We start from the raw sequence: 24,125 nt of genomic DNA, 5'->3' as shown, positions 1-24,125 counted from the left end.
CTGTGGAAAATCATGAGAGGAGTGGATAACCAAGAATAATATCTGATGTACTGCAAGCCCCTGCAGCTACCTCCATTGCAGCAGTCTTTGCCCACCCAACTGGAACACAGAAGGAAAGACACAAAAATGACTGTATGGAACATAAATAAGGTAAACACCAAAAAAATTCTGTAGTGTACATATCCTTAATTTGGATTTACTCATGAGATAGCTCCTAGAAATGCTGCCTTTTAAAAGGCAGCTAAAACCTAGTTTTTTTCAGAAATGTAATTGGTTTGCTGACATAAAACACTTTACAGTATTTTAATACAGACTGAAATGTATTCAAACTGAAACCTATTCAAAATGCATAATTCTTTGCCAAATTTCCCAAGTGTTCCGATTTCTAATGCCTGTACTACAATAATATCTGAATGAAGATATTTATCACACATCCTTTCCTGTATGCATAATATAAACTCTTTCTAAAGCTGATAGAAGCTAAGACTTACAGTATATAAATAAATCTCAGTTATAGTGCTTGCAATTCTAAATGAGACCTAATGTTATATCAATATTGCCTCTCTTTCACTAAACAAAGAACAGTAATGTATTTTTTTCCACTTGTATAAAAATTTTTGAAAAACTGATTTTGAAAAAATTGCTTTAAATAGAGATTAATTGGTTCACTTTATTAAAAGATTAGAGCTTAAGTTAGTGTTCAATAGAATGGGTGTCTTAGGTTTTAATACAGGATGTGATCAAAAGTATATATTCTATCACCATCTGTTGAAACCAGGGGGCAGTGATCCTCATCTCTATGGGAGATATCTTCTGCTAATGGGCCATCTGTTAAAAACCAGGTGGGGCAGTGCTCTTCATCTTTTCCACAACCCATCATTCCTCCAAGAGGATATCATCTGTTAATGGGCCACTGAGTCCCACTGCAGGACTGATAAAATTACATCATCCCCTTGGGAGATGCTCCACCCAGGGGGCGGAATCAAGCATTTCCTACCTAGGTGAAAACTCAGATTTGGAATGCCAAAGCAGCCTTTTTCCACTGGATTCCAGAGGAAAACTGGACCTTTCCACATCATCACTGGACCTTTGGAAGGAAAAAGGACCCTTCTATAGGAACACTGCTTCAATTGAATCACATCTGTCACTCCAGGACTGCAGTCACCATTTAATGGGACTGCTGACAACACCCTGACTGACAGGGTGTCAGGCTGTATTCTGACACTGTCTGTGTTTTGGGTTTGTTCTTTGTAATATTGCATTTCTATTTTAATTTTCCTAGTAAATAACTTATTCCTATTTCTTGTATCTTTACCTGAGAGCCCCTTAATTTCAAAATTATTATAATTTGGATGGAGGGGGTTTACATTCTCCATTTCAAAGAGAGGCTCATGCCTCTCTTAGCAGACACCTGTCTTTCAAACCAAGACAATGGGTTTGATTACAAGCAAAAATACTGATTCAGACAAATATCACCCCCCCCTTTTATTTTTAGCATCAGTATTAGGAACTTAAAACTCTCATTCTTTCATCCACATGGTATTTATAAAAAAAATTAAGTAGAAGTGTTTGTAGTCAGGAAGTCTAAAAAATTCTGCAACTGAAAGAGGTCCTGCCCCTACATATGCCATACACAGCTCTCATGACACATTACACAATAAAGAAAGAAGGTGATTAAGTGAGTTGTCATTTTCTGTAACCATTCAGCAGTATTTAGATTTGACCACATATGTATACCTTACTAAAACATAACTTGAAAACACCTACTGCTGGATGAGTTGAAGCTTTTCTTCACACTACTCATTTTTCCAATACTGCTTCTTTACTTATTAGATAAGCCTATTTTGTCAGGTATACATTAAAATATTTTCAAGACAGAACACTCTAGCCCTACACCTAAACTGCAAAATGGAGGTTTGACTCTGGAACCACCTTGTTAGAAAGCAAGTCTTTGGTGGCAACAGTGACTTATCACATTACCAATCACAAGGGACATTTAAGTCACTCTTACATGGTTTGGATGAAATAAATAGACAGTAGTGCTATACTGTTTATATGCATTAAAACATCTGTTATGATGGAAAAACTATCACTACAGATATTCTAACAATCAAAATAAAATTCTAAATAGAAAAATATATTTTAAAATGAAAAGGCTTCTTTTCATTGAGAAGTTGCAAATCTATTGAAACTTGGGACAGTCAAGGAAAAAGTTATCTGCCATCGTTGAACATGGATTGCAACTGGTGTGCATCAGTGTAGGTTCACTGAAACCACTGCAGCTCTGCCAGGATTTTCTAATCTTCACCAGCTTCTTACCCAACACCTTGTATTACATCATCAAAATACTACTTCAGGCCAGTAAATGGGAGAGATATTGCTGGTACAACCCAGAACCTCTTCTGTCAAATGGATTCTAAGGGTTCACAGTCATTCTGGAGATACGAACTAGCTACTATGTATCTGAAGCTAAAAGAGATACTGTTACATATAATGCAAACATTTTCAATTAAGGCAATGGGCTCTGCTTTGACATCTAATTTATCCTGGGTATGAAATACATGCCAAATTAGAGCCTGGTATTCAACACAGTTAATATTTTTTGAGGGACTGACTTCATGTTAGGACAAAAAAAAGTATATAATACAATATATAAATATAAATTCTGGATAATTTCATAAAATTATTAAATTGGGAAGATGTGCGAAAACATAGCTACTCTTACATTTTCAGACTCCTCTTTGGTGAAATGCTAAGTAGAACACTAAGAAATTTCACAGAAGAGTAACACAACTTCAGCAGAATATGGTATCACAAAGAAAAAATATGTTAGAGACATTAAAAAATTAGTGCTTTCATTGGGAAAACATGAAATATGCAGAAAAGAGCAAAATACAGGAAACTACCTCCTATTGTATTAACCTCTTTAAAGTGTAAGGAAAAGGGTAAATATAACTGAAATTGTAAACAAATAAAGTTGCATCTGCTTTGTTATTAAATATGGTATCTATTTTTAGAGCTAGAAAATAAGCGTAATGCAGGCTTTGCTTCTCATCATTTATCTAAAGCAAGTGAAAGTAAAAAATGTTGACAAGAGATCATCACTACTTCTGGATCCATAAATTAAGAGGACAACAACCACAGGCCTCAGAAACATAAAATCAACAAAAATTATATGCTATATGCAAATAAGGAGAAAATAGTATTTTTATAAAATAATCGGGAAAGTGAAGATGGTATGTCCACATATATTAATGGTAATGTGCTGAATACAGCTATAACGACCAGCTAATTTGAATTATACAGACTGACATTACTTCAGAACAAGTAAATCCATTCAAATTGCACACCCGTCATCCTCTGCAGGTTGCAATACCCAGTAAGAATTTAAACCCATGGAAAAAGGCATGAATGACATCATCTTAAGAAAACACTGAATTCAAAGTCTTTCCCACACTTCAAGATCTCCCATACAGAACCCCTTTGAGCATTATTTGTCTGCAAATTTGTGGGCAAGTGTTATTTCTACAGCCTCATATTTAGTAATATGAGTCTTAAAATCATTGGCAGTGGTGTGTCTGTCATACAGTGTCTCAGATAATGATCTTCAGTTTTCAGTATCATTAACAGTTCAATTTAAATCAGAATAATTAATTAGGTTATCTAACCTATTTACTATGTATTATGAGTTATTTCACTAAGAGAACAAAAAGAAAGAGCATGCATAGGGAGTTCTCAGTTCTGGTCTGTTCCAGTTACAGATCATCAGAAAACAAAAATAATTTTGAGAGATCAAGTTCCATCTGTGTTTCAAGTCAGCATGTTCCTGCATGCCTGTCAAGCCCTGACTTGGAGGATGCACAAAGTTTGACAGAAGGTTTATGGCTCAAAGAGAAAACAAGGAGGCAGCAGGGGACAGCAAGGAGGCAGTGGGGGGACAGCACAAAAGAAGTGGCTTGAAAAAAACTGCTTGAGAATTTTGAGCACAAAAAGATGCCAGTTCTGGCTAGCATGATACAAAATTGGGTGCATTTGACTTCCTTCTTGATTAATCTGTGATTGTTGGGTCAGATGTTCCATTTCTCCCATATCCCTATCCTCACTCCAATCACCACCTCAGCTCTTCCCCTCCAAACTTATTTGCAAATAGCATTAAAAAAAGTTGCTAGCCTAGACAAGTAGCAGAATGAAACAAAACCCACAAAACCCAATCAAAACCAGAAAGGATGCAGAACAAAAGCAAACAAAACAAAGAACCACACAAAGGACAGCAGTTTCTTTATAACTAAGGCTGAAACAAGCTTTCCACTAACTTCACCAACACAAAGTTTCCTTTTAAGTTTTTTACTCACTGTAATCTGACAGATGAGTTTTTGGGAGACAGTGAGGGTTTGACAAGAGATGAACTAATTACATGAGCATCTGCTTTGTTGTAAACATTCAGTGAAGATTTGTTAACAACTTAAGAGTTAATGAGTTGTCTTTTGTTCTCCTTTGTCAAAAAACATACTTAGCTAGTTTATGAAACCAGAATACAAAACTCCTACGTGAAAAACAGGAAATGAAATAACTAGAAGTTTCTAGGATGCCCACAGGTTGCCTTCTAGCCTCTATCTGTGAGAAAAACAAACCCAGATCCATTCCTCCAGACCCTCCTGTCCAAAAGAGAAAGGCAAAAGCTTTCAATGTTATCAGGAATGCACTCCTCAAGTACTTTCAGGCATAAAACTCAAGTGCATTATGTAAGATTATGAAGGGAAGGTTTTTTTTTTTTTGGCCCAAGATGCAGTTGCCACATAAATTATGATTCCCAAGGCTCTTGGTAGGATAGGCATCCTATCGCTGACATTATATTGCCTCATCAGTCCCACAGAGGACAGTATGAATCCTATCCAGGCCCAGAAGAAAGGCTCTGAAGGACAAATTGTAATCACATGTGAAGTGAAAAAAAAAATGAAAAGTGAAACAAAGAAAAGTATAACCATGAAGCATTAGGGACTTTCAGGAAGGCAGGCAAGCAGGAAGACATCTAGGGCAGAAGGATTAAATGGGACTGTTCTGGCAATTACAAGGTTCTCATGGTCAATGAGATTTGTTAAAGAAAATTTCTTAATAAGTTAGGAGAAAGGAGCTCTGGCATATGAAAACACAGAAAGCCGTTTAAAATACTGATTTTTTTTCTAATACCTAAAAATTATCTAGAGGAAGATGTATCTACGATGTAAGATTTTTTTTCTGAACAACTGAGGACTTGAGAATACTAATTCCTTCTTCTCTGTGTTAAAAATATGCATAAAAGAGCTATTAAAAATATGCTCCAGAAAGAGTGATGATGAAATATGATACAATGGACCTACTGCCCCAAGTAAAGGCAGCAAACAAAGATATCTTTATGGCATCAAGATTCTGAAATTAGACAAATTATCAGAGAAAAAGTAGGTTTGCTTATCTGATCCTATAGCAGATCACTCAGAACAGAGAATCTAACCAGGAAAAATGAGGTTATCTAAATGTTCACACCAAGCAGTTATCAAAACTGCCAAACAGACCCATTTCCCCAGGCCCATGAAGTTACACAAGTATCACTGATCTACTGCAAGTCCTCAAAAACAAAAGTAACTTGAAGTATTAGTAGTCAGGTATGTGTACAGCGCAGCCATATAAACATGTTCAGCACCTTGTCACAATTTTCTAAGTGTTGCTACAGAATTAGCTCACTTTCAGGAAAAAATGTGTACATTTTGAATTGCACTAGTGATGTTATTTTTTTTTAATATAAGGGGAATAATGGTCCATCATGTGACATCCTGATCAATTCTGTTTACTGAGAAAGCAACACCAAAACCAAAAATAACAGAACCAGTTTCCTTATTTATGGCTACTTCTGTAAGTACTCAAAATTTAATTGAAGCTCAGAAAAAAGCAGCGTGTGTGCAAATGTACTTAAGTCACATAAATGGCACAGGATTCAATGCCATAAATATTGCTACTTTTGGTTTCCTGCACTTCATTTCTTGGCTAAACACGGTCTGCTGTTGAAACTGCAAGTGTTTGCTGTTTCTTTACTATCAAATTTAGACCCACAGAAGAGATAAAATGGGTTTGTTTTTTTTTTTTTCCTGCTCCAAGCAATGACCATTTAAAGCAATGTTTTATTTCTAATTATCTTCAAAATTTGACTCAAATACTTCCCTATTTTCACATTCATGATAAAAATTGCATAGCATTGCACTTGGAAACATGTAGCCATTTCAATAGTTATATATAGTAACTGAAAATAAGTTAAATTGAAGTGAAAAAAGATTATCACTCCTTTGGCGTTTGTAGTATTGAATTGTATCACAATTTCAGAAACACAGAAAAATTGCTACACAACTTAGTGCTTATAACTGTTCCTAGATGTCAATAGCACACATTACTCTTTCTGGACAGTAAAAAATTAGGCAATCCTATGAAGACTTTCTTTTTACAGTTCCAGTTATTTGTTATGCGTTACTCCTGCTGAAGGCAGACACTAAACCTGCACAGTTAAATATGATAGCACAAAGAGAAGCTTATATAGCATACTAGGTATAATCTAAACAACTTCTGAACACTGGAAAACTGCATGTTTTACAATCCTAAAATTAACAGTGAGATTTAATTTTCTGAAGCATTAGTGGGAGAATAAAACCAGGTATAAATGAACAATTAAAATTAAAGCCCTCCTATGGAATGGCAGAAGGGCTAACCCTAAACTGAATCTAAACTAAGCTAAACAGGTTTTGATGGGAAGAAAGGAGCTGTGGGTAGGGAAGAAAATCTAAAGCAATTGATTGATTTTGGTAATTCAGCATATGAACTAGAATAGAGGAACCTATTAGAACGACACAGTTTGGAATAACCTAATTCTGGCACCAGGTACAGAATTGTTTTCTTAACAGAATCCTTCCTTACTGTGGAAGTGTATCTTTGGCCAACAATAGAAAAATGAGAGAAAAATGTCTTGATTCCAAAACTATTTACAGATTAACTATTCTTGCTTTAAAGTCTCTGTTAACACCAGGAGTCTGCTGTCAACAAAAGAGAAATATGCAATAGAGACACCTTGACAGATTGAAAGCATAATATTAGAAGTCTCGCAGAATAACTAGGAGACCCTGGCTGCTGAAACAAAACAAACAAAACCCCAGACAAAACATCCCCCCCCCAACCCCCAACAAAAAAAAACCCACCAGAATCAAACAAATCAAACAAATCAATTTTGAACCAAAGCTGAGAACTACATTCCGTACTTGGTACTAACTTCTTTACTCTCATTTTGAGAGGACCATTAGTAATAAATGTCAGGAAAATAAGTTACTATACAATTAATAACTACACTTTTGCAATCTCTGTTTTTCTCCTGTATGATTCCTTCCCTTCCATTCTTTTACTTTTTTTTACTTTCCATAGCTGCAAGTACTTCCTTCAAAGATCTTGCAAGGTGCTACTCTAAGAGTTTGTCTTAGATTCCATAGTGCCTATAAACACTCCAGGTTCTGAAAGTGTGTCCTGGGGACAGGACATGAGTGACACCTTCTAGTGACATGGGTGCACAAAGTTTCAGTACTGTACTGTACAAGCCCAAAAACTCCTATGAGACTTCTAATTACACCCTTCATTCTCTTTATTTCTGTTCTCAAACAGCATTTCAAAACAGAGCAATACAAAATGCACTCATTTTCATAAGACTCTGAACCGGAGGAGTGAGTTCAGTGCATACAGTTACTGAACTGTGCAGGGGTTAACAAATCTTGAACTTTTCTCCCAAAGGTTATGCTCTTACTAACATAAACTAATGGGGTTTTTCTCCTCTTATTTCCTGACCTTTCACTAGTAAGTTTCTAATTGCTACTACAAATAATGGATGCCCTTAGATAGGAAGATTTTTGGTAAGAAATTTTGCTGTGTAAACAACATAGCTTTTTACATCAACTAGAATCTGGTTTTAACTTTATTTTATTACTATCTTTCTTACACAGCACATGGTGCTGAACACTTTCACTAAGCTTTTAACTGATATAATCTAGGATGGTAGATTTTTTAATTTAACAGTGAAATGAGTTAACATAGAAGTATTTTAGCACAGATAATTTAGGGCTGGCATGCTTTGTCCAGTCTGTTCCAAAATTACTTTGATCAAAAACAATTAAAGCACCACTGAAAAATACCCTCCCATATAAATTTTTGTTCAGAAGATATGTAATCACTGACATTGAGCTTAAAATCAATTTTTCAAATAACTTGGAACTTTTTCTGAAATAACTGCAGTATGACACTTAAAAAAATCCACATGAATCTCTGTACAAATAAAGCCAAACATTAATAAAATCAATCATAAAACAAAGAGCACTATTAATCAGTTAGTAAAGCAAGATAATCAAAGGACAAAATAGTTCTCCAGATCCACTGAGACAAACCTTACCCTAGTAAGAGATTACACGACAAGCCATCTCATTACAAACACAGCTATGTTACAGCCTAACAACTGCCTGTTCACCTGTATGGAACATTTTCTGACCTCTGCCTGTTTGCCATGACTCACGTTGTTGTCAAGCTAAGAGGTAAAAAACAAAGCTGCCCCAATGAAGCCCTTCAGTGCTGTGTCACACCTGATGCTCACATAGCTCACTGCCCTCTCCTCCTTAGGGCTTCTCACATCAGCATCACAAATACCAGAACCCAGATTAAAAACACTGCTTCTGATTTATACAGGGCTCCCCATTCTCATTGAAATGAGAAGAACCTGGTTTCTAAAGGTTTATTTCAATCTAAAACTCAGCACATGTAGAGCTTATAGCAAGGCAGATGGCGTTTATGAACTAAGGAGGTAACTGATAAAGCATCTGCCTACTGTGTTTATAGTGAAGGGAACGTATCAAGAAGCAAAGCAGTTTCATTGACACTAGCAACACATTAGGCAGACACAGGCACACTGACTTGCTCAGTTTGAAAAGCAATTCAGTCAGAGGAACAATGAAATGGCCCCCTGACCCGAACCCCTGAAGGACACTACCTCACAATTTATATAACCACTCATGTAGCAAGGTGAAAACAGTGCTTTATAACAACTATCAGCCACTTTCCCAACTCCCCTGATATGATCGTTTTGTTTCCGCTTTCAAGATTATTTCATTAACATCTTAAGCTCCAAGTAAAGTATTACTGCTTTGCTTGCCTTCTCCTTTTGTATTTACAGAGACAACAAGCATGACTCACATGCATATTAAAATAGTGCTGTCTTCCTGAGATACTGGCCAGAAAGTTAAGTTTCTTGTGCTGCTGTTCATAACTTCAACACCAACAGAAGGTACTAACAAGTTTACTACCACCACATCATAATTTTTTTCAGCATTAGAGACACAATTAAAATATTATGCTAATTTTATTCCGCTGCAAGTGCTTAAGGTTAGTCATGAAATGTAGAGCTGTTCTAGACTTGAGTTCCCAAGGAGAAAAAAAATCTAAAGTGCAGTCTGAGAGATTTATCAAGGGAAACATACACACAGAGGCTTTAATAAACAAAGGCTTCCTTCTACCTTAAGCAGCAGTTACAATGCAGTCACCTTGTAATCAGTTCAATGCAAAAGGGAGCTCCAGAAATTCCAGTCTGAGACCTTTAAATTACATAACAAATAACTAAGAGAATACTACCTTCTCTTCCCCAGCAGATATTCAGTGCATGTTACCAAGACTTGAAAACAAAAAGCATTGCAAATTGTAGATTTGTGTTTGATTGGCTGATGTTTTGGGGTTTTTTTAAATCATTATTTTGTTTAATTCTGGTACATTATGTTCAGTTTCCTTAGTAAGTGAAATAGGAGTGAAAAGTCCCCAAAGGAAAGAGTCAAATGAACTGACAGATGAGTTAAGTACGACATGGTATTTACATGAACCAAAATATGTGTGACTTTGTCAGTTAGCCAGCAAATTCCTCCCATTTACTCACAGCTACTGCCTCAGGAGCAAAAAAAGAAAAAAACTTCAAACACAACAACATACTGAAATGAAAAAATGTACTCATCATTGTAGGTTTTACTTCAATCAAGGTCTACAATAAATATTTGTTTCAGAGTCAAGAGAGGGAAAAGTAATGAACAAAGCAGGTTAAAAAGAACACAAATAAGCAGACAGTGACTCATCAGCAACACAACTAACTCTGCATTAAGTAACATCATCTATTCCTAGTTTGCTTGCCAACAAGCATCCAAACCTAAACCCAAGGGGTTGAGTGCTGCTCCTGAGCAGTGTTGGAGAAGGACTGCCATAAAGAGTTGCTGTCTATACAGACTGAAAACACCTTCATCCCATTAATAAGCACCTTCTTTTTATTTTTTTTTCTAGCCCGTTAATTAAAAAGGAAACAATATTTCAGCAGTTAGATCTTCAGAAGAGGTCCAATATGAATTAGTTCAGGCAGTACGATTTAATTTTTTTCCACCACCCTCATAGCAGAGCTAAGGGGAAAGAGTGACTATGGCAGCACAAGGACCATGCCACAGAGTTATATCATTAAGGAAGAACAGTATTAAATATATCAAGTTAAAAAAATAAAATCACATAATACCCACTGACAAAAACAATAGTAACTGAATTTCAGTTATTTACTACTGTAATCTTTCTCTGGATGTTTTTCCCATATTTTTCATTTCAGTAAGGTATTCAGTAATATTAACAATTGTTTGTCAGGGTCTTAATGAAGAAAAGCCTCAGAAAAAAAGGAAAACTGTGTTTGTGCTGCTCACCAAATGACTTACTGAAGCACAGTCTAAAGCTTAATTTTAACTGGATCCTATATAATAAATACAAAGTATAGAAATAAATCTGCACTTTTCTTGAACAGGGATTTTATTGCTGGCAGCACTCTGCATATCACATATTGTAACCTAGCCTTTAATCCAAACATAGGAAAGATGCAGCAGTCCCCTATGAAGGAACCCAGTAAGACCCATACTTTGGGAGAGGAAGGCAGTCAGCCAGACAGTTGCCTTTTGACATTTCAAATATACTGAGACAAACTATGAAATCTTTTTCATGCTCATGAAGCCTTTCATGAATAATCTGGTATTAGTTTGAGCAAGTACTTATCAACACAATTAAGAGGACAACCACTGGACTCATCACAATTAATGGCAAGCCGTAAGTACCCTTGGATAAGAAAGAAAAATATTTACGGGCCAGATCTAATGCAATTTTTACTAAAACACTTAAGAATTTCTTTGAATACTTGTTTAATGCTTTTTTTCCAAAAAGATTTTGCATTAAGACTTCCAGCAGACTTGTGAAATGTGCTTCGAAGGATACCTGATGTCAAGAAGGAATGCCTTGTAGAATGAATAAATAGAAAACCCACATTTTTGATTGTAATTTCAACTACATCTTTCATCACCTTCATTACACTTTGCTGAGAAAAATTTGTAAGAAAGCTTTTTACCCTCTCTGTGTAATCTGAAATCCAGGTACTGTGACTCCTGAACAAAAGCCTGCTTAACTGCCAAGAATAACTCCTCCTACTGATAATCTGTGTAAAATCAGAGACAAATCAGTTTCTATGAGAAAAAGAGCTCTAGGGTAAACTACCCATTCTGCTAACTGCATGCAAAACATATGGCACTGGTTCAGATTGCTGGTCTGCAGTGGTAGTGGGGTGCTGGTTAAATAAATAACAATAAAGTAACTGTAGATCAGAGATAAGAAATTTGGTGTTTCTTGAGCCAAGTTGGTTTTTTTTGTGTTTTTTGGGTTTTTTTTGGGTTTTTTTTTTTTTTTTTTTACTGGAAGGGGCTTGGCTTGCATGCCTTGTGCATCCCACTGTCAGTACACCAAATTTAGCTGCCCTATGGACTACAGGTGATGATTGTTCAAGTACACTATCTGTAGGGCAGTCACACGCACCACCAACTGTGAACTCACATTGACAAGGTAGAGGAGGAGGAAGAAAACACTGCTTAACTGAGTCAGACTCTGGAGTCTAAGGCTGGCAGTACAATTTAGAAGTATCTTTCAGAAATCTCAACTGGTGCTTTCACTGTTCATCTACTAGGCAGAAATCACTTCTGTTAACAGCATTTGACTAGAAGGAACGGGAGTAAAATAATTCTTGCCTTCCTAATTGTTATGTCCAACTTCTACTCAGTTGTAAATACCTATCCTTCTGTCTTCATATAATTGAAACAGAGACAGTGGAAAGGTCAAAAAGCAAGTGCATAGATTAAAAAGATCAGAGGTGGCAATGTGAAGAAAAACCAGGGTGGTAACAGAAAGCATTAACATTTATTTATTACAAATTGACTATGCACAATCCTGCAATTTCCAAAAGTAGGTTTCATTTGTCACAAATTCTCACAGCAGAAGACAGATTTACCAACCCTTAGAAAGTAAGAAAAAGAGTCAGTGGAAGCAGAATTAGTAGCTTACATATCAAGAGCCCATCCTTATGTTTAGAAAAACTGGCAACCTATTAAAAATGCTCTAAAATGATGTCAGACATGTTTTAACAAGGAGTAGATTTTGGTTTTAACTGTTAAAAAAAAAAAAAAAAACTTATGTCAGAAGAGGCAGCATTAGTTTTGTCCTATTAAAAGAAATTTACTGGAACTCGTCTTAAACTGTGTTCGTTGAAGCTAGATTCTCTTTTTCCTGTCAATTGGTACATAGCCAATATTAAAACAATCATTTTTGAGGGTAATTTCTTTAAAAATTTACTTACAAGTTAAATGGTAATTAAATCACTGCTGTTTCACATCCACAATACAGAATTTCACTTCTTAAAACTAAGTTTCTTACCATTAAAAAAATGAACACTCAAAAGCAGAACAAAATCCCTGACAATGTGTGGAACTTACATTCAGAAACCAATGAAGGGAGAAAAATTTCTTGACAGCCAACAGCTCACTTTTAATCTCAAAATTAAGATGAACACATACCTCTTTTTTTTACCAGCAAAAATACTTTCCATCTTGATTTTGCTGGTGAATACTATCAAACTCTGCAAGTTAAAATGCAAATAAATCTTCAACAAACAAATCAGGACAGCAAGAAAAGAAAACTGGTAGCAGAACTTCAGTTTCTTACTTTAGCTTCAGGAATACCACTTTAGCTCAGGGAAGTTGTCTGTTTCTTGTTTTGATCAGTGAAAGGCATATTTAATTATGCACAATCCTATAAGCCAGTATAAACATACATTAAAAATTACCTCCAGCAGGATCTGGTATGGACTTAGTGACCTTTTCTAGATTTGTTCTGTTGTTGCATGTGAGGTCTCAGGTGAAACTCAAAATCAGCCACACAATACTTAATTAAGTATTAATTAAGGGAGGGGAAGGGGAAAAGATTCAAAAGAAAAGAGATAAGCGTAAGATAGTGATAAATCATCTTTATACCCTCCTGACAACTGATGCTTTTAACTTGGAGTAGTGCCTGAAGCTAAGCTAGAACATCCTCCATGCTGACCTAACTTTCAGCAGCAGCTAGTGGTTCTAGCAGACACTGCCCTGCTTTCTCTATTTTATCAAAGCCCTCAGTGGTCAAATCACATCTCAGTACATGAATACTGCAGGGGAATGGAGGTAAGTGTGGGGATCCCGAGGCTGTGCAAAAGAAACACGTACCCAAAACTACTGCAGTCCATTTTCTGAACCATTCTTAAGACTGTGGAGCATGTACTTCTGTGTGCATGTGCAGTTGCTCAAGGCACTGAGCCACAACATGATTCCAGCATTCAGTTCTGCAGTCATATAGACTTTGAAACAACACCAAACTAGCAGTGACTAGTAATTTGGTAAAATGGTGTCATACTTTTTGGTAAAATGTATATCATATATACATTTCCTCATGGGAGGAAACAGTTTTGTTTCATTCAGAAGTCAGAAAGAGGAAGTAAAAACAGGCAATTGCCATACTTTAACTCGTTTGCTTGAAGTTTTCCTATTTTTGAATTAACTAACATTAGTGTTCATTTAAATGCTGTGGGATACCATCCAAGATCCTTATTTAGGCTCTTAGCTATACTGCTGTTTTACTACTGGTAAAACTAACATCTTCAGGGCCATATAAGCCAGTGAAAGTGACAGGGACTGAAGAAAGGATCCCTATACCATACTACAGCTCACCAGGCGTGCGAGAGAACTTAGCTCAAAGAGACTGTGTATCTCATGGTGGTCCAAGGCAGCATGTGCTGAGCATGCTAGTGTTGCTTTGCATTTACAAATCTGTGCTGCAAAGTGGATGTGAGCTGATGCTGTGGCTGCCCAGGACAAGACTGATTACTGCAAGTAGGGCAAAGGGCAGAGAGACTGGGGCACTGGACAGAATCACAGTTATGATACTGGAAAGGCGGGAGGAAAAGCTCGACCTTTGAAGAGCCTCCCCACAACATCTCTGAACACTTTTCCAGCACTGGTCTTCATTTTAAGGTCCAGTTGTTAGCATTTCAGGCATAGCACAGCCACTGGTCTCTACTGAGTACAGGTCTCCACACAGGAAGATGTTATAATATGAAGACAGTAGAGACTAACACTCAGAATGGCAAGATTCCCATAGAACAGAAGAATTCTTTAAAGGAGATGAGCCTTTCCCTGATTCTATAATTGGTTATGCTGACGAAAAAAATTTCTATGAAGTGCAGAGAATAGCTCACTTACTGGTTTTATTTATAAATGGTAACCATGATGGCACCTGTAACACGCTGTAACAGTGGAGATTTATCATTGTTTCTTTCATTAGACTCATTTGCTGATGTAGTGAAGCATAGGAGACAGACGTGAATACATGTCTGAATTTTGCATGCAGTAGGTTTCTGGTTAAGGTATTTTACTCAGCCTTTCAAAATATCTGTAAACTCCAATTTCTAAGACAAAATTACTTCCTAGTGAAAGCATGCACTACATTTCTGCTCATCGTAAGGATGACATAGTTACTGTCCCTTCTTTTCCTGTACTGTACAGAAGGGATATTATATATTTTGTGCGATGCTGCCAAATGCAGACCAAAAATTATGGCATTGTTTTCTGTTGGATTCCTCAGCCAGTTGGAAATAACTGTTTTTAACAGTAACTGTAGTAGAATTCCCTGGAACTCTGCAGCTGGTATAAATCTGTATCTTCGAAGCAGGTGCCGGAAAATGCAACTATATCAGGAAACCTGTGTTTCGTAGTCATATCAACTACTTTTCCAACTGTATGAAGCTGTGCTAAATACTGATTCACATGATTACTTCCATTACCCTTGCTGCTAGAGAAAACTAAGACTGTCCTGAGAAACTCACTGAATTCTAAGAAGTCTGAATGCTCAAATGCAGCATGTGAACCAGGGGCAAAGCACAGCAGTGTAAGAGTTCTCATTTAATAACCTCCCTCACACTCTTCTACTGAATACAGTTGCAAAAAAATCTGAGAATACACAAAGTGAAAGGAAAAAAAATCCTGCAAACCTTAATACAAGGAGTTAGATCTAACCACCAAATTAAAAAAAGAAAATTAAAACCAACTGGCTAAGGAAATACTTGACTTGATACCCTGCTGAGAAACAACTGTGTCATATTCAAAGACTAATGACTTAATGAGACCATCTGAACACTGGAAAAGCATTACTAAACAAACTCTCTTGAGACTAACCTTTTTTTTTTTTTACAAAGTAGCAACCTGGCAACTCAGACTACATATCAACTTTACTCCTACCTTCACCCACGTCTCTACCAACCCCTCTCCCCAAGGTATATTTATTTAAATTTTCTTTCATTGTAGTAACTTCCCATGAGAAATCTAATTTTCATCCCTTTCAAAAGAGGCAAGAACTCATGAAATGTGATTCTTGTGTAGTTTAGACCAGTAATGAAGGACACAATGAAAAACTGCATTAAAATCTAGCAAAGCCAGAATTTGACTGCATTTTATGTTGGCAAGGATTCTATCTGTTTCTGTACATCCAGTCATTTACAATACCTGCCTGGGATGCATTCGTAAAAAGTTGTTTTCTACTGCATATCCTAGCCATAAGATGATAAATAAAAAAAGACCTGCTGGATCACAGAAATCCATCCCAGTGTGCCTTAAGAAAGTAACTCTGGATAGTACTGACTTCAAAGAAGAAAAACTAAAAACATTGCTGTTGCATGTTCCTTATTTGTCAGATAGGCAAAACACTACCCACACTGCTGATTCATATGGTATCATCAGACAGCAGTGCACAGGAAGCTCTACAGGAAGACCACAAAAGCTTACAAGCATCCAAAAAGGAACAGATAGGCAGAAACATACCAGTAAGAACATACACACCCCACTGGAATCAGGAAACGACAAAGCTAGTGAGTGACCAAGCTATAGCTCCTACTAATCATTAATCCTCATAAAACTACTTCTTGAAGAGATACACTTCTTTTCTGAAAGAAATGAGGAGAAATTTAGTAGTTTTTACGGCAGGGAGTTGCTATTTAGAACATTTTGCAAAGCAGTGAATGAGTATACCACTATAGCAACAGCAGCCAGGGCAATTCACTGTTTATCACACAAGGACATGAGCTACAAGGCTTTGCTGTCATGCTCCTCTTTGGTTAAGATGGTTATGTTTATAAAAGCTGCACCAGAAAGAAAACTTTTTTTAAAAAACAAGGCCTTTCACGATCAATCTAATAATACTGACACACAATTTCTTTTCCCTATCAGAAGTACTAAAATATCCCACAGATGAAATTAAAAAACCTCCAAGACTCAGCTTGGAAAAATGCTGACTAGTGTTTAGACATTTATCATAGAGCAGGATTTTCAAGCAGTAAATGAACTATACACAACACAGTACAATTACAGAAATTCTGAAAGAGCTTCTAAAAATACACAGGTCTGCAAAACTAGACATATCCCCTCAAAATCACAAAAGGGCTCTTAGAACCTTTCTGACCATAATTTAATACCACCTGCATGGTCTATGTTCTCTTTCAGGAATGCTTGATTTATCTCAGTAGATAGGCTCCTCTGCAGCCTCTGAGAAGATGTGTCCATTCATGCATTCCTCAGTTTTTCATACAGTCTTAAACACGTTCCCTTACAAGCAAGTTTGAATCAGACACAAGTAACTCCAACTTTTTTTAATAAAATCCATTTCATACTGCTTATGTAACAGTAGATACACACACTAGAAATATTTTCATGTCTCTTAGTGATGTCTCAGTTCAATACCAACAGCTCCTCCATGGTATTAAAGTGCCACTTTATAGAGTATATAATCTGTATTTAATTATAATTTATATTAAAATTATAAATATTATAAAATATTTGTATATAATTATTTATATGTTATTTATAAATTTATATACTTATATATAATTTTGTATTTATATATATAAATATTGTCTATATATTTATTATTTATTTATTATTTGATATTATATAGAAATTATTTTATAAATATTATAAATATTATATTATGATTTATATAATAAAGCTCATTAAAGTGCCACTTAACTTGTTTTACTGCAGAAGAGTTTTTAAAAGCTCCTTACGAAGTGGCAAGTGGTTTGAAAAACTCCCAAAACCAAGACTAAGTATTGAGGTTAATTTTTCCCCATATTCCTACTGCACAGCTAAATTAAAGTATCTATAAACTATTTCTGAAAAATGCCACCACATTTCATTTTCTCCTGTGCTCTTCTTTTATTTGTAGACTACTGGCTACAGCAGAATTTACAATATCTGATATGTTTTTGCACTGTTTTGAATGGCTTCATTTTCAATCCTTCATCATTACTTTTTCAACTTTTCAAAGGTCAAGGCAGTATTTAAAAGTTAAGAGTAACAGAGAAAGAAAGAAAAAGAAGAAAAAAATAACAAAAGAAAATTAATGAATTCTTGGGTTATGTTTCAGCTTTAATGAAATCCTTTTTCAATCCAGACTTTGCATAAAAGCAGCTTTAAAAAATGCATAGGGTCAAAAGAATAATAAAAACATATATTAAAAGCGTTTAAAAATATTCTGTGCCAGAAAACAGTTTTACCCAATTCCAAGGGTTTATGACTGAGGGTAAAACCTATTAGTCCACTGTATCTACAAACTGGCTTAGAAGATTAACAACTAAACATTAAACCAAATTTGGACTAGTAGGTCATACTAAGAAAAATGGTAAGTCATCATCAGAAATGACCTTAACTAATACTCTAGTTGTAACAGCTTTTCCACAGTATCATTTGTCTCAGAAACTCATATGTATGATAGGCATAATGAAGAGAGACATGAGAGTCAGAAATGATAGAAAGCAGCTCTTTGTAGCAACCATCCCTACAAGCCAATTTTTAGCTTTTTTGGCATGTTTGACACTGTTCAAAAAAGTGACTTACTCATAATGAGTGATTTTCTTAACTAGCTGTAACTTAGGTCCACCACAGCAATCTAAAAAATGTTAAACAATCTACTGTCAAGATCTCTATACTTTCTTGACAAAGATGGAGCACACAACCTTAGTCTTGTGATTGTCTGTTTGTTATGTAACTGTTAGGGAAAAAAAAATAAAATATAACATTACTAATGTAATGCTTTTATCTTCCTCTGCCAACCTACTCTTCCAGAAGCAAAACCCTGGATTCTTGCCTCATTACTCACCTTTATGCAATCACCCAATGGGAACACAAAGTCTAAGAGCAGAGCTACATGGACCCATAGCCTGAAAACAGGCATGTGATTGGAAGTGTGAATATGTAATCACCTCTTCATGTGCAAAGCCTAATTTAAACAGGGAGAAAAAAAAAAGCAGAAGAATCTTTCTGAAAAAGTAGAGGTCAACAGAATGATGTGAATATCTCTACTGGGCGACACATCAAATAATACAAAATAAATTATACTTCAGAAACAAAAAAGGGGGTTGGGGGAAAGGAAGGAGGGAATGGTGAGCTGTGTTTTGATTTTTTTTGTGGATTTTTTAACTACTATTTTGTCAAGCCAAGGCCGAATTTTATAATGAGACAAAATCTGCTTGCATCTCAGACATTGCAGCAAAAAAGCTTACTGTGAGAAGTAAATACTCCCTTAAATTTTCAGAGGAAAGTATGACAAAAATACTCAAATCTGAAATTAATTTAGAAATAAGTATTAGACAAGCTCGGTCTATCTCCTGTAAAAATGAATTAATTAGGAAACTATGAATTTAAAATATTTCCTCCTTGAAAGTACTTATATATGATTATGTTTATGCATTATTTTTATAAAACTGTATTGTATAAATACCTGTATTTATATAATGCCTGTTAATCATGAAGAAAGTCAGAACCATTCCAAGAGTACACAATCTCACTACCTTAAAATATATGCCAAACTCCCATTACACATGAAAGTTGCCCTGAGTGAATTTCACATCTTCACTGCGAGAGGACACACTCATGTGAACGTTTCCTTTCAGACACACAATATGCTCTGCAAGCAAAATAATTAAATAATCAACACATCTACATAAAATAGAAGTCAGAAAGGAAGGAGTAAAAATAAAAATTCAAGAAGCATGCTTTCCTGCATTTATGGCCCTTTATCCAGCATGTAAGTGATCACAAAATCTACAAGAATCCGCCAACATTATTATCACTCATTAGTTCTCCACTCTAGCAGGAACTGTAAAACAATGAAACTGTAAAGATAAAACATGGCCATCAGGCCTCATGCAAGCGGTTTTGTATTTGACTTACTATATCTCATTAGCAAAAGGCAGTTAATCACTTAAAAGTCTGTATTTAAACAAACAAAGAGCTTCATGTAAAATGAAATATTAAAAAAGGAAGGGAGAAATCTTTTTTGCTCTGCAAAAAGAGTAGCTAAAATTTAATTTTCAAATTTATGTTGAACTGCAAGCTGACAATTTCCTCATTTCATATATTTTACTGGAGAAGAGTGTTCATTTACCTATACGTTTATTTTAAATAAAGTATTCTGAACTCTTCATGGGAGCATTCAACCCTGCTTGTCCATCTTACTTCTCATACACCACCATCTTTCCCACACATTTGGAAAAATAGTTAGAACTTGTGCTTCTGCTGGGATAAAGTAGGAAACTCTTAAGCAGAATACAAGATGAAACAAGAGCAATATTAGAGCAATACAGATAAATGCAAGAGACCTCTGCTCTAAACAGAGAGCAAGCAAATGAGTGACTAGGAAAACAAAATATACACTACTACATATATGGGGGGCTTTTTGTTCACTTATTTTAATTTTATTCAAATATAAAGAAGGAAAACAGCAGAAAGTAGGACAAAATATAAGTACATAAAGATGTGCTGAGGTCAAATGTATATAAGACTGAGGAGGTGCCAGAAAGAAAAGCAGGAAAGGAGAAGAGCAGATGACTGACAAAAAAAGAGTAAGACAGCTGAGGAGAGGCTGCTCCATAGTTAAGATTTTGAAGTCCTCACAGAAGACTCTTAACAAAGCACTCATGAAGAAACTGCTTGTGGCTTTACTGGAATCCCTAAAGCATACTGATCAATATCCCCCATGGGAGGAAACACAGCTATCAGAGAGATGGGCTCTCCCTCATTACAGCTTCCAGGGGAACAAAAGCCAAGCTATCTTCAGTTCCTTTGTCTGAATGCATGTAGTTAAAGGACCATGATGTTTTAAATCTTCTACACACTCTTGCATGTCATCTGACTGCAGCTATCTATTTCTTGGGAAATGTCTGTGGAGCTTCCGGGTATTAGAAACATTTAACTCTCCTGTAAGACTTGTTATTTACTGGGTAATTTTACTTTGGTTTTGAGTGCTTGGAGAAACACATCAGAAAACTTAAATACTAACCAAGCATTACGCATTGTTAAATACTAACCAAGAATCACACAGGTTTCTCCATCTGCTTGAAGAGCCATTTGATTATCCCTGTTCTAAAGCAATAAGCATTTTATGTCAGTGTCCCAAGAAAATAATTCTTGCTTTTTTGTTTAACAAAACTCCCCTCTAAACTGAAAGACTTACCCTCCCAGTTTGCACACTACTGCTCTAGATTCAATCCTTCACACTCTCTTTCAGGTGAGGTGTCTGCAGTAGGCCCTTTCCTCCAAACTATGTTTGTTCAACATCAAATTTCACTAAGAGATCTAAACCACTTAACACCCCCAACTGTTTACCCAAGACAAAAACATACGCAATCTGATTCCATTCCTGCTCCTATTGTCCCACTTCTGCCTGTAATTTTATTAGCTTTCTCCAGTGGATCTGTCTGACAAAAAAAAACCAGGCTAACAAAGCAATTATGGACTTGAATATAATGCCAGTAAGATTTTGAGCTTTGAAAGCATTTCCGATATCTGCTCGTTTTGACTGCAAAACATTTCCCAAAGGAAATAGACACAAATACAGACAAAAATTAATCAGAAAACACTCTTATAAACTTAACGGCAAACGTCTACCACAAAACTTAGTTTTATGTTTCCAGCTTCTTGAAAAACTTTCCTGTAGCCTGTTCTTCAAGGCTATGGTTACTCACATTAGTTTTATTGTTACGAATATTTAAGAAGTCTCACAGGAAATTATGGGAATGGGATTCAAATAAGGTTTCCTGCCTGTTAATCACCATGGAGTGACGCCTTCCTGATACTATCTGCGGGAACAGAGTGGCAACTTGTCCTTTGAAAATTTCATAAAAATGTAATAGTATAGAACAGGGGTAATTGGTGTTTAGTATAGTGGTAGATTCATTTGTCTAAAAAGACAAACTGTAAAAAGTATAAGCCTGTATTTTGTTTTTTAAGAAACGTGCATTTGAGTACCTGCAGTTGCATGACTTAGTTTCTACAAACAAAATTTTGCAAAAGACAGGCAATTTTCAGAATTGCTTCTAAACATTTCTATAAAAAACTAACACTTTCCCCTAAAAACACTTACTACCCTGAAAGCCAAAAGCCATACAACAACTTCACAACTTCTAGTTAAATAAGAAATAATGGAAGCACAGTAAAATTTACTCAAAAGGAAACTAAAAATGTCTATAAGCAACCATTTGCAATGACAAATTCCTAAGAGAAGAGATCATGCTCACCCATTATCTTAAACCTCAGAAGAGCTCACATTCTGAAATTTAAACACATAACAATAAATGTCTTTGATGATATAATGGTCTACCATCAGTCCTGAGATATTAGCTTCTGAACAGTTACATTTCTCAATTGGCTTTTACTACTGTGACAATGAATCTTCCAAAACCGTCTAGGTTATTGTAATATAGGACAACACATTACACTGTCTGTCTCTTTAGTTACATAGATGACTATGAAGACAAACAATCTCATATGAACTGACTTGGGAAATTTAGAACTTGCATCCTGCTATGTTGATTACACTAAAATAATCCAATGTAAATGCTGTGATGTTGTACATCACACAAAGAGCACAGCTACCTACTTAACTGACTGCTAGGTGTGAAGGCAGCACTTCAAATTCCAGCAGTATTCAAAGATTCAAAATACTCCAATTTTAATAAATCACAACTAAACATATGAAAATTGGTACAGTAAGAGAAAACCATTTATAAAGTAGCCCCAAAGTCTGTTGCAGAATGTGAAGACTTTGACCCAAAAAAAGGGTAATTTTTCTTTAGGCCAAATCACATCAATACCAGCTTGACCTGCAGTTTTCTAAACTACAGGGTACAACAGCTACAGTGCTAAAAATACGCTGTTACTCAAACTTCAAGATATTCTCTCCAGAGATAGCACTTCCTGATAGGAGATTCAAATTAATAGGAAATGCCCTTCCTGTGTTTTCTCGGCTAATGAGTTTGTTTTCAACAGCCAGTAAAAAAAAACCAAAAAAAAAAAAAAAAAAAAACCAAAACGAAGGAACAGATTTATCTGTTGACTGGTGTTCAGTGCTTTGAAGTAAAGTGACCTTGTATACAAAGCCGAAGCGTAGTAGACCACAATCACGTCTATTTAGGCACAGTGCTGTAGTACATTTGATTTTTCCTGTATTCCTGACAAAATTTTTACAGGAATTACCTTCAGAGCCTGGTAATTGGCGACTTTTATTTTAATCTGCAAGTACCCGTACTAGAAACTGAGCACAGAGGCCTATTTTCAGCAAAGTAACTTTTACATAGAGAAAGTGAACAGTTCTGGCCATGTGTATACAGCTATGGCAAACCCACCTGACTCACTCAGCCATATAGAAACAACAAAAAGTCAGCACATCTAAAAAATAATGACAGAACACATACTCGGTAATATAATACAGGGGAAAAAAAAGTCCTAATCTAATTAGGATTTCCAGATATTACAGCAAAGTGACAGTCAACGCCAATTTTGAATTTACGATCAATAACGTTTCAGGTCAGCAAAAACATGGAGCCAAAAGGCTGAAATGCAACTGAAAGTACATTTTTTAAACTAATTAGACATTTGATTGTGATTGATAGAGGATGAAGGGAAAACAGACAGCTCCAGCATGGAGCTGGACTAGGAAATTTAAGTCTTGAGTCTCACCAATTACAAAACTTTCAATTTTTTTCATGTACATGAAAGAAGGTTAACATTACTGATTCTGATAAATGGGATCCTCCTGACTTCCTACGGCATGAAGTCACGCTCCTGCAAGACTACTGTTATTGCAACATTACATCACCAACAACGTGATGATCATCTGCAATGACCTCAACAAATGCAAATGAAAACAACTCATCATTAATCTCCTAATAAACTTTATCTTTCCTACTTCTATGTTAGCTGCCTTAAAACACATACAGCAGTTCAATTCTAAAAATTAAACTTCATATGTTTAGACACAAAAGATTCTAATATTAACCCAAGTTTACCACATTTTTTAATGGATGCTTTTCTCCTATTTTAAGTGTTGCTGCTCTTTGATATTTCTCTTAATGAAAAAATAGAATAAAATAACTTTTGAGAAATTCATCAAAGAAAATATTATTTTCATCCAGGACTACTAGATAATAATTACTCTTTCACAAGATGGAAAGAAAGGTGAGCCATCCACTTTGTCACGGATCTTAAATTCTCCTTTTGACAAAGTTGCTGATAATGGATCAACATAAAAATGCAAATTCTCAAGCAACTGTTATCAAACAGTGCCTGCTAGAGCAGGGAGGTTGGACCAGATGATCCACTGTGGTCCCTTCCAAT

General features: G+C 35.7%; 1 protein-coding gene across 1 annotated transcript in view; it reads right to left on the bottom strand.

Annotated features, from left to right (window-relative positions):
- The window catches only part of LOC134056145 (guanine nucleotide-binding protein G(q) subunit alpha), a 116,585-nt gene that overhangs the window by 54,792 nt on the left and 37,668 nt on the right, over positions 1–24,125 (bottom strand). The window lies entirely within an intron of this gene.

Source organism: Cinclus cinclus, chromosome Z, assembly GCF_963662255.1.
Source record: "Cinclus cinclus chromosome Z, bCinCin1.1, whole genome shotgun sequence".
Taxonomy (NCBI): Eukaryota; Metazoa; Chordata; class Aves; order Passeriformes; family Cinclidae; genus Cinclus; species Cinclus cinclus.
This window is presented reverse-complemented; position numbering and strand designations above follow the sequence as displayed.